General features: G+C 45.6%; 1 protein-coding gene across 5 annotated transcripts in view; it reads right to left on the bottom strand.

Moving 5' to 3' along the window:
* The window catches only part of TNC (tenascin C), a 94686-nt gene extending 83566 nt beyond the window's left edge, over positions 1-11120 (bottom strand). For 2 of the 5 annotated variants that reach the window (XM_033137020.1, XM_033137021.1), the window contains exon 1: positions 10744-11117. The gene's annotated coding sequence lies outside the window, so the exon portion shown is untranslated. Of the gene's footprint in view, positions 1-10743 lie in introns of all 5 variants that reach the window. The other 3 variants (XM_033137022.1, XM_033137018.1, XM_033137019.1) reach the window with 3 other exon arrangements.
* Positions 11121-12425: the final 1305 nt, after the last annotated feature.

The raw sequence follows: 12425 nt of genomic DNA, 5'->3' as shown, positions 1-12425 counted from the left end.
AGCAGAATTAAATAGAATAGCGGCTTTAGTAGATATATGTTAGATAAAATTGTTGGTAAGATATTTTTGTGTGAAAAATTTAATTGTTAGGAATTGTGTTAAGATTTGGTGTTAAAGTTAAGATATGATTAAGCAAAGTAAAGTGTATTAGAAATTGAGTTAATGTGAATAGAACAAGATACAAAGCTACCTTGAAGATATATATGAATTTGAAGACAGTGGAGGGAATGGGGGAAGTCCCTCAAAATAGAGAAGTTAGTAACAAGAAAAGTAAGAGGATAAATGTTAGTTTAAAGGTTTGTATATGTTTCTTTTTATTGTGATTGTTTGATTATGTTTTTGTGTTGTGTTTATGTATTGTATTTTGTATTTTTATATTGTGAATGTTGTTGTTTATGCTATGTTTTCCCTTTGTCTTAATAGAAAATAATAAAATCTTATAAAAAAAAAAAAAAAAAAAAGGAACAATGTTAGCCATTGTGGTACCTTCCAAATCTGGACTATAACTCCCACTCTCACTGACCACTGGCCATGCTGGTTGCGTATGTTGGGAGTTCAAAATGTCTGGAGGGAAATGCACTGGCTACATGACTACTACTACTACTATTATTATTATTATTATTATTATTATTATTATTATTCCCAGTGGCGTAGCAAGGTGGGGGCGTTGAGAGCGGCACACACCCTTGTTCCAGCCTGGAGGGGGGTGACACTCTGCACCACCCCCCGCGACTCCCAAGCCGCTGCCCTGCACCACTTCTGAGTGGAGGCTGCTTGCGCTTGCGCAGTCTGTCTTGGATGCTAGGCGCGAGCAGCTGCCACTCGGACAGGCTGAGGCAGCCCGTCTGTGTGGATGCTTGCATCCGGCAACCTTGCGAGTTGCTGTGTGAGCAGCTGCCGCACGGGCTGGCTCCCGCAGCCCGTCCATATGGCTGCTGCTTGCGCCCGGCAGCCCGGAAGGGCTGTGCTCTGTAGCATGCATGCGTTGTGACGTCACAACGCGCATGCGCTACGGTGCGGCACCTCGCCCCTAGGGGATGCCCCCGTGTTTGCCGCTCCAGGTGGCAAAGCGGCTCTGTACGCCACTGCTTATATCCAGCCACTCTGGGTGACTCCCAACAGAATATTAAAAATAGAATCAAACATTAAAAACTTCCCAAAACAGGGCTGCCTTCAGATGTTTTCTAAAAGTCAGGTAGTTGTTTATTTCCTTGACATCTGGTGGGAGGGCATTCCACAGGGTGGGCGCCACTACCGAGAAGGCCTTCTGCCTGGTTCCCTGTAACTTCACTTCTTGCAGTGAGGGAACCAGCAGAAGACCCTCAGAGGAGGACCTCAGTGTCAGGGCTGAGCGATGGGGGTGGAGACGCACCAACACTTTGAATTGTGCTTGGAAATGTACTGGCAGTCAATGTAGGTCTTTCAGGACCGGTGTTATATGGTCTCGGCGGCCACTCCTAGTCACCAGTCTCGCTAAATGTACAGGGAATGAACAGAATTGTTCCAGCTCTTGCCTGTTGGTTCCATCATGTTTGAGTGTTTGGATGATGGTGTAAAAAGTTTTTCTTTGCCTAAGTGATGGATGTAGCTCAACAATAGGGCATCTGTATGCAAAAAGGTCCCAGAACACTCAATAGAATAACTTTACATTACCTCCTTTGGACCCTCTCTATGATGGTGCTATGCATTTCTGCACTTAATTCAAAATGTGGTAAGCCCGTCCTTGCTCAATCAGCTGAGTGCTGCCCTGGACCTCTGCCCTGAACTCCTTCCCCAAGTGCACCACTGATTTTGCAAGCAGGAAACTATAATATGCATTTAGCCATGAGCAACAGATGAACAAATCAATGGAAGCAGCCTTATGTGAGCAAATATCCATATGGAAAAGATAGCAGTGTTCTGCTTTGGAAGAATGGACCTTGGGTGGATCTACACACAGAAAACCCCCACTATAAATAAGTCGGAAATTGAATCGTTATAACAAGAGTGGGGGGGGGGAACACACACTATGGAAGATTGCTTAGATTTTCCTTTCCTTTCCTTTCCGGCATGTCATCTGGCGTTGCATGTTTATAACGTATTCTAAACACTGTTTCTTGACTAATGTAGCTGAGTCCAAGCTTGAGGGATCTCACACTAGCCTGAATTCCTTAGCACAAAATGGGGGGCTGGGGGCACTTTGCTCCTCCTTAGTCATCCTGCTACTATGCTTGTTTGGCTTAGCATATCAACTGAACTTGAGTCATGGTTTAGCTCTCCTGGATAAACCATTAACCATAAGCCCTAGGACAGGGGTCGGCAAGGTTTACCTCACCTGAGCCAGTTCACTCCAGTGGAGATCCCTCAGTAGGCCGGATTGCACATGAGCGCACGCATCTGCAATTTCCGACGTCTGCGCAGACACGATTTCCAGCACCGCGGAAGCAAGTCCCCACGCCGTGCCGCGCTGCGCCAGTTTAGTGCAGCGCGCAGGGACTCGCTAAGCGGGTGGCTGAGTTTGGGGGCAGCTCTTGGGCCAGTTAAATGACCCCCTATCACTCGTGTCACACCCCTTTGCCACAGGCCACACACCTCACTGGCCTTCCTTTGCACCTTCCTCCTTTTGGCTAGCTAGAATGTGTCATTGAACTCTGGTGGTGGCTCTTTCCTGCCTGCAGGACAGAGAAGGATGTGTAAGTTAGTTCACATTTGTCCTTCCACCCCTTTTGCTTCTAGCACTGCCCAATACTAGCATGTGGCCCTTGAAAGGTTGCCTAGAAGGGAATGTGGCCCTTGGACTGAAAAACAACAACACCCTGCCTCTGATGTGAATGAGGCCAGTCTATTCACACAGAGGTCTCCCTCTGCCACCAATTCCAGCTGCAAGTCCTTAAAGCTCTCCCTAGCATTTTCTAATCAAACAAGAAACATTCTCATGAGAGAAAGGGCGATCAGGTTTCTGCATAATGAAATGTGTGTTTTAACCTTAATTAGATGGACATGGCAGGCTCTGCCTACTCATTATGGCTGAAGACATGTCAAGTCTCCTTTCAGCTCCTCAGAAAGCAATACTGAAACCCACCTCCCATTCCCGCACCCTCCCCACACATCCTGCTTGCCAGACAGACAGCCTCTTGTCAGGCCAAGGAACTCCCCACTCTCCTGCTTATTTACATCACATTTGGGGAGGGGGGATATTTCAGGATTTCCTGGACATGTGCCTGGTTCTTAATTTTTCCCACATGTGGAGAACATTTGCCACTGACAAAGAGAGTCTGAGGGGAAGAAAATACTGTGGCCAAACCTGAGAGCATCCTTGAATACAAAGCAGATTACTCCTCACTGTCAACAGCTTTGGGTTTCACCAGCAAATAGGTCACTAACCTGTTCATTTTTGTTTCATTCTCAGGTTTCCCTCTGATATTTGTTGGTTTTTGAACTAGCAGTCGAAGTTGATTTTTGCCTAGCAGCCATGTCCGTGTCAAACTCTAGCTCCAAAAAAACTAAGACTGTGCAGAGCCCCCCACCCACTTGACCCAACCCAGGCCAACGTGGGGAATCCAAGAACCAACCTCAAATCACTTTGGGTGTGGGGCTAATGTTTAATAGGATTTTAAAACCCTAATTAAACATAGGGGCAGGAGCTTCCTCCTTCCCCATCCACCAGCCATGCAATAGACAGGAGGGTTCAATCTTGCTTGGTGCTGCTTCACCAGGGTGTTCCCTGTAGGGAATTCGCTAGTGTTGCCTGCATCTCCATCTTGCCTCCAAATGCCATGTTACCAGAGCGATCCACTTTTGGGGAAGGAAGTCTTGAGGAACAGTTTTGCAAAATTCAGGGGAGACGCATTTAAGTTTGTGCGTTACTTCATGAAGTGCAGATGAAGCAGGTTTGCATTAGAATGTGAACCACGCTTAATTTCTCTCCCGTCCTCAATTCAAAGTCCATTTGGACACCTTTAGTCAAAACGATACCATGCATCCCTAAGGTCAGAAATGTCCTGAGAATGTTAGGTGTAAGCAACCTTGCAAGCCTCCAGTCAGCAGAGGGCAGCATTGAGAGCAAGAGATAGGGTATTTTCCCCTATGTGGTTTCCTGCCAAACTCACAAGCTCCGCCCCTTCCTCTTCTCTTGCAGGAGGCAGCCATGAGAGAGTAGCTCCACCATGCTGACTTAGAATTCAAAGTCACCCTTCTAAATATGAAGTAAAGGTAAAGGGACCCTTGACCATTAGTTCCAGTCGTGTCCATCTCTGGGGTTGCAGCACTCATCTCGCTCTATTGGCTGAGGGAGCCAGCGTATAGCTTCCGGGTCATGTGGCCAGCATGACTAAGCCACTTCTAGTGAACCAGAGCAGTGCACGTAAACGCCGTTTACCTTCCCACTGGAGCGGTACCTATTTATCTACGTACTTGCACTTTGACATGCTTTGACTGCTAGGTGGGCAGGAGCTGGGACTGAGCAATGGGAGCTCACCCCGTCGCAGGGATTCAAACCACCAACCTCCTGATCAGCAAGCCCTAGGCTCTGTGGATTAACCCACTGCGCTACCCGCGTCCGAAATATGAAGTAAGTGTAAATAAATAAATAAAAACATTTTCTTCTTTACCAACGAAACCTCAGTTTTATTTACCCTTTTATGCAATACTAGTAATATGTGAATGAGACAAGTGGTGGTGGAAGTGGATAGCTCCAGCTTCCATCCTTCCAACTCTCCTATATAAACCTAATTAAAGAAGGAGCAACAAGTAGAATATAGCGTGGGAAATTAGTCTAGCAGCATCTGAAGGGCAGCATGTTCCCCATCCCTATTCAAGACAGCAGCATGAGGAGATTTAGCACTTAGACAGCTGACACAACTACCTCCCTAAATCAACCTGCTTCCATCAACCCTTGCCAATACTCAGCTGCAGAGGCTAATCATCAGTCTGACTAACTAACTTATCTCAGGTTCTGCCTAGTCAAGCACCTGTTCACATCTGCTGTGTTGCTACCTGCACCCAACTTCATCCAACTCCCTCCTGTTGCCTTCTGAACTTCAGCAGCTGCTTTTGAAACATGGCTTAGTTACTGGAAACTGCAGTAGGGAAGAGATGCTGTTCCATTCAGGTGCTGTTTGCTGTCTACTAATCGGGGCATCCTGGGCTAGAAGGACTAATCAGCTTACAATATATACCTGTATATCCCACCTTTTCCCCTGATGGGATTCAAGGCTTACAGATGAAAACAAGAACTGCTAAAAATAGGGGGGAAAATCAATCATTAAAATACAATTAAACATTGATAGAATTAAAACTATATACTATTTAAACTGCAGATGGTGACAGCAGTCGCGAAATTAAAAGTCCCCTGCTTCTTGGGAGAAAAGCGATGACAAACCTAGACAGCATCTTAAAAAGCAGAGACATCACCTTGCCAACAAAGGTCCGTATAGTTAAAGCTATCGTTTTCCCAGTAGTGATGTATGGAATTGAGAGCTGGACCATCAAGAAGGCTGATCGCTAAAGAATTGATGCTTTTGAATTATGGTGCTGGAGGAGACTCTTGAGAGACCCATGGACTGCAAGAAGATCAGACCTATCCATTCTGAAGGAAATCAGCCCTGAGTGCTGACTGGAAGGACAGATCCTGAAGTTGAGGCTCCAATACTTTGGCCACCTCATGAGAAGAGAAGACTCCCTAGAAAACACCCTAATGTTGGGAAAGATGGAGGGCACAAGGAGAAGGGGATTACAGAGGATGAGATGGTTGGACAGTGTTCTCGAAGTTACTAACATGAGTGTGACCAAACTGCGGGAGGCAGTGAAAGACAGGCGTGCCTGGCATGCTCTGGTCCATGGGGTCATGAAGAGTTGGACACGACTAAACAACATCAACAACAACAACAACTGTTTAAACTATATTAAATATGTTTAAACATACCAAGAATTACAATAAAAACAGCACAACCCCAGCCCTTTAATTAAAAGCAGCCAGTCCCCAAAAGCCTGTTGGAGCAAAAGTCTTCACTTGCCAGGGGAAGGACAGCAAGGAAGGAGCCAATCTGGCTTCTCCAGGGCGGGAGTTCCAATGTCTGGGAGCAGATATTAAGAATACTTCTCTTGGACTCTGGAAGATTGTGGCCAAATCCCCACTAGAGCTTACAGTACCCCACTCTGCTTATTTCTTTTACCTCATCTCACATCCTCCCACCTCCTTGACCCTCAATTATGAAATTGCAAGACATAATTTCCGATTGGGTTGAGGAACCTCAGGCCACCTGGAGAATCTTCCTAGACCACACAACCCTTCACAGCCACACCTGCTTTTCCCAGGTCACTCCCCTCACTGACTTCACTTCACATCCCTCTTTTGTTTTCTTTGCTGGAATTTAACTCTGATCATGACTCTTACATGCCTGGGTGGAGGGCAGAGAGGGATGTGTGAGGGTAAAGAAACCAGTCTGCTGTGTAATGGTAAAATTCACATTTGTTGCTCTGCTTATTTTTCCTTCTGGCCCCATCCACCACTGGTATGTGGCCCCCAGAAAATTACCCAGAAAGCATGTGGCCTTTGGGCAAAAAAGGTTCCCCCACCCCAATATATGGTCTCTTTTGGATGAAGATATAGGATAGAAAATTAATAAATAAATTAGTATAAGAAATATAGCCTTACAGTTTTTCAGAAACCTAAAGCAAATCCCTTTTAAGCTTTAGAAAGCAGAGAGGATTTATAATCCAACAAGCAAATTGTGTGTTTCTAGCCTTACAGGCTTATGAGGTTCTCACTAGCCTTTTCATCCAGCAAAATCTTTAGGGCTCACATCCTGTTTCTGAATCTGATATATACTAAACCAGTTTGTGGATTCTGTATGCACCAGAAGATTCCATTCATGCCAAAAGCTTAAAGTCTGAAAAATGATGGAATTGATCACAGCTACTTTATTCCCTCTCAAGTTCTTATTCCCTTCCCTGCCCTCCCTTCAGAATCTCCTGACACACAGCAAATTAGCACGTAAAGAAGAACCAACATGATAACTCCTCTCTTGATGTGCTAGCTTTCTACATGAAGGGACCACTCTCAACATGCAGACTAATACACTGGCAGAACAGTCCCACCTAGGAGGGTTGTTCGGTTTGCATCTTCTAACGTATCAATTGACATACCAAATTGCATAGCTGGAAGGACCATAAAGGCAATCTCTGACCCAATCATGCATCTAACGCAAGGTTTCCCAAACTTAGGTCTCTAGCTGTTGTTGGACTATGATTCCCATCGTCCCTTACCACTGGTCCTGGTAACTAGGGATGATGGGAGCTATAGTCCAAAACCAGCTGGAGACCCAAGTTTGTGAAACCCTGATCTAAAGGTAGGCCCATCACCTCCTTATCTGTCCCACCCCATTTCCCAGGGCAATTTACCTAGGCAATAGGTAGGCTGATTACACATTTGGATGTTGCTGCACAAATAATGGTCCTGGCCTCTTGACCAGCTGTACTACTGAATAGATAAACTAATCTACAGTCTTCAGGGCAACACAATCTGAACTCTCTAAACCTGAAGAGTTTTGTAATTCCCCCTGCTAAACATTGATTGTTTGTGTGAGAGTGGGACCCCATTAAGGAGGAGAGGTCTCACTGTAAACCTATCTTCCACCTCTGGTATCCAGGTGTGGAAATTGTTTCTCAGCTAAGGTTAGTTCCCATCCTGCCAATGCTTATCTCTTCAGATTACAGTATTTAAAACTACTTCTTTTAGTGCAGGGGTGGCCAACTCCCAAGAGACTGATCTACTCACAGTGTTAACAACTGGCAGTAATCTACCCCCTTTTTGGGGGTTCAGGTCAAAATTGTTGAGCTTTTTTTAGGAAGGAGGAAGGCCCTTTTTTAGGGGTTCGGGTCAAAGTTGTAGGGCTTTTTCAGGGGGAGGAAAGCCCCGTTTCTTTGGGGTGCAGGGCGGCAGGAATGTTTAGCTTTTTTAAGGGGAGCCAAAGTTGTTGAGCTTCTTTGGGGGGAGCCAGTGATCTACCACAGACATCCAGTAATCTACCGGTAGATCATGATCTACCTGTTGGACATGCCTGTTTTAGTGGGTTGCATTTTCTCCCCAGCAAAAGTGGAACCAGTTATACTTTCAGCACATTAAACTGATCCAAGACTGCGCCATAAATAATTTACCAGTTGCTTTAAAACGATAGCCATTGGGAGCACTACGTATTGCTTTGTGTGTGCTTGCAAAGGGATGAAATAAGACACAGTAGTGAAATGGGAGCTGGCAGGCGGGGGGGGGGGGGGAGTTGCAAGTGCACGCATCCGGGCAGTTTCTTGGCAGTCCCAGGCAAGTCTAGTCAGTCAGGAGTAAGCTGCACTAAGTTCAATAGCACTTGTTCCCGGGTAACTGTGTGTCAAGTTGAAGCCTAAATGTTCTACTGGCTGGGTTGTGTCCAGACTTCCTCATAAGGGGATGCTGAAAGTGGGAGCTGATACAAGGAGGGCTGTGAGCGGAATGTGGTGCAATCTGGCTGGTGTGTCCCATGTGCTTTCTCGTGCACAACCCACAGCCTATTCTGATGCATGTCCTTGGTGCATCCTCTTTTCAGAAGTGAGTTCAATGGGACTTATTCCCAAATGCAGTCCTCTAGACCTCGTTAGTTGGAGGCCACCATTGCCACTGTCCTCAGTGACATTTCTTTTTCCCAGCCACATCGCCTTCCCAGCTTTACATCATACCCACCTTGAGCGCGTGCACGCACACACACACACACACACACACACACACACGACTCTGCCTCCCCAGCTGGGATATGTCCTTAAACTTGGATGGTGCCTTTTTGTTGCCTGGATGGAGAACAGAGAAGGAAGTGTGACTGAAACTAGTCAGCAGGGGTGTTGTGGCCTTGAGCACATGATTTTGAGGGGGCGCAAACCAGGCACCTCCATGCAAGGGATCTTCATCCCACCCTGCCTGCTGCTGAGGGTCTCTTGGCCCTAGAGCCCCACCTGGCCTCACTGCTGTGTCCCACCTACCCTTGCTGAATGACCTCCCAGTGTTGGGGGGATTCTCCTGCACAGGCAGGCAGGTGGTGCAGTTTGAGTGGGGGAGCTTTATTTTATTTTATTATTATTTTAGTCTGAAACCAGTTTCCCATCCGTGGTGTATAAGACTGCAGTGTTGTGAATCTAATCTTACTTCATTGTGAGTAATTATATTAAGCAAAGCGGGAGTTAGTTTGGGAGCAAACGCGCATAATGTCAGGCTACTGCTCTCTCTCCCATGGGACTGAGTGGTAGATGCAACATGATCCTTCAGGCATTTCCTCAGACACATTTTCTGTTATGTCTGATGGGGTGTTTAGTTAGGAATACAACTTTAAATGGCTTAGCTTTGGGTTCATCTATGAATAGGTGAAAACAACCTCTCCTTTGTGAAAAAAGCTGCTTATCAAAAACCCTATTATAGCTTCCTTTAAGATTCCAACTTTCACTTCAGGCAGAATTCAGTGCAATCTTCAAAGTGCATTTCACAGCATTGATGCTTTTTAATTGTGAGATAGATCTGAATTAAGACTGTAAGCCTAAGCACACAGGCGAGAGTAAGCCCTTCTGAACACAATATTAGCCATATGGAGAGCAGACCCCATTGAAAATCACCGACATGATTAACTTAGGTCCTATAGTTTCAATGGGTCTACTCCAAGTAGAATTGTTGGATCCAACCCAGTGGGTATAGCTTCTGAATGAAAACACATAGGACCAGCCAGCCTCAGATCAATACTACATAACACAAGTACTTGAGAAAGCGAGAAAGAAAATGTTCCATTAATAAAAACCTACAGCCTGTCCTGAAAGATATTATACAACAGCATGTAGCCGGCAAGTTGAGAAGTTAGATCCAGCTACTCAGCCAAGCCAAGGGTTACAGACCGGTTTTTCTTCTCATTCAACTCATGAGATCCCATGCTTGCACAAATGCACTATTCAGCCAGCTGGTGCACAGAAAAGTGTAGAGATTAATAAAACTATCAGAGTGATAGGCTGCTCAGTGTGGAAAAAAAAACACAGTTTGCTTCAAGAGCTGTGGAGAGGTGGGAGAAGAGAAACATTTTTCATCCTCTGGCACAGATCACCCTCTGTTTTCAATAGCCAAATGAAAGAAAGATACATGCCAAACTTTGCCTTTACATTTTTTGGTCTGGAAGGCAGGCACACACATTTCAGGAAGAAATTGGAATCCACAGCTGAACCCAAGATGGGCTTCTTTCTTTCTTTCTTTCTTTCTTTCTTTCTTTCTTTACAATGAACAAGGTTCATTTGCATCTTTAAAAGGATACATTCCCAATGCTATCAGTTAATCTCCATCACCCCTTGAAGTCTCAGAAACATGAATGACCCCCCCTATCTCCCCATCCTCACTTGCCATTTTCATTGTGTGTTTGCTTTGCTACTTTAATTGGGGTGTGTGTGCCTCCGTTAGCATGCCTTCATCTCTCATTCATTCATTGGCTAATTTATGCATCCACTGAAAACACCATAGAAACGCAGATCTGATCCCATCTGGCATTACACATAATAAACAAACTTTTAAATTTCTGCATATCTATAAGCTGTATCTGTATCTATATCATCTATATCTATATCACCTAGTAACCTCAAAAGCATCTCCAGGTCCAAACTTCAGCAACTCAGGAAAAAAAAAAAAACCATTAAAAAATGGAACCTATTTTAACACATTCACTTTTCCATCCCCTGAAAAATGTCATGCTCAATGTTAGAGAGAAGACTTACCTGCTTGCCTTTGATATGTGTTAGTTCCTCCTGTTGTGTCAGGTCTCCAGGGGATAAATAGGATCCTTTACTCTTGTCCCCTTCTGTCTTGAGGGAAAAAATTCAGAAAACTTGTCCCATCTATGGTATAGACGGGACAAGTCAGAGAGAGAAAGAGGGGGAAAGAGAGGAAGGGAGGGAGAATGTTTGACAGTAAGGCAAACTCTGGTTGGAGTAAGCAGTTTCTGCTGGTTTATATAGCTGAGTAGATCCTTAGCTCATTCCACTGTAATGGGATGCCTTCAAGGCACAGACTCTGTAGTTTTGTGTTGGCAAATTAAAGGCACAGGTCCTCTCTGGACCCCGTGCTTGCTTGTGTGAAAGACACAGGCACTCACATATATAGGCGCAGAGGCACAAAAGGCATTTGCATGCAATTTATGATGAGAGGAAGGCATAACCGCACCCCCTTTCCTCCCCACTAAGGGACTGTGTGTGTGTGTGTGTGTGTGTGTGTGTGTGTGTGTGTGTGTGTGTCTGTGTGTGTGTGTGTGTGTGTAGGAAAGTCAGCTCAAGGCATCAAATGATTCAGAGGGGAGATCATTTCCCCAAGGAATATTGCACATTTTATTATACTTTTGTTATCACACCCACCCACCCACCCCCCATCAGATTACTAAGGCTGCCAGGACTCCCTAGCACAGTCCTCTTTAGGCAGCACCATATATCCAGTGTGTGCATGTGTACACACAAGTGTGAACTAGTTTTCCAGTGCTCATGAAAAGCATATGCTTTGTTGATTGCTGGGGCATCTCAAAAGCAGATGCTTAAGTGAATAGAGTCAGCTGCGATTTTTGTTTGAGGAATTTTATGCCTTGCGCGACCAGCTGGAGTTGTGCCTACACTTGGTCTACAGGTGCCTCTCCCAGAGTTTTGACAGCGGCAGGCATTCACTGACCCCTGTGCTGACAGCTACCAAGCTGGGCGCGGTCTAGGTAGAGAGCCTGCCCTACACTCAGTGTCTCAGCTTGATCAAGTCCCAGATCTCTTAGAATCATAGGATTGTAGAGTTGGAAGGGACCATGAGGGGCCACCCTGTCCAACCCCCTGCAATGCAGGAATCTTTTTGCCCAATGTGGGGCTCGAACCCATGACCCTGCAGATAAGAGTTTCATGCTCCATTGACTGAGCTACCTTGTATTGTGCCAAGGACATTCGCAACACCCTCGTGGAGTGCTCGAACAAGATCATGGGCAAAGCCCCATCCCAGGGGGTCCTTGTGGGCTGCCTTCATGGTGTTCCTGCTGGATGTTTCAGCTTGAATTGCTGGGCGAGTGTCAGTTCCCAATGTGACCAGAAGGAGGCAGTCCTGTCAGCAGAGACAGACAATGAGCAGAGATTCTCCTGGTCCTCCCTCCTCTCCATTCCTTTACAAAATCCTCCCCGTTTTAATATCTTAATAGAGTGGGGGTGCTTCAAATCTTTTTTAAATTGTTATGTGTACTTTTTTAAATTAGTTTTCTATAAGTTCGTTTGGTTTTAAGGGGAGAGGGCCAGGGCTGCCTCGAAAGTACGGCCTAGCCAATGTAATGGCTGGGGAAGTACAACTAGGATGGATAAAATGGCCCTACTCAAAGCTTTGGACATGCCTTTACCTCTGTGCACATGGGTGGTCTGGCACTAAGTAAAAGTGAAACAAAAGA

Source organism: Lacerta agilis, chromosome Z (genome assembly GCF_009819535.1).
Source record: "Lacerta agilis isolate rLacAgi1 chromosome Z, rLacAgi1.pri, whole genome shotgun sequence".
In the NCBI taxonomy this organism is placed as follows: domain Eukaryota; kingdom Metazoa; phylum Chordata; class Lepidosauria; order Squamata; family Lacertidae; genus Lacerta; species Lacerta agilis.
This window is presented reverse-complemented; position numbering and strand designations above follow the sequence as displayed.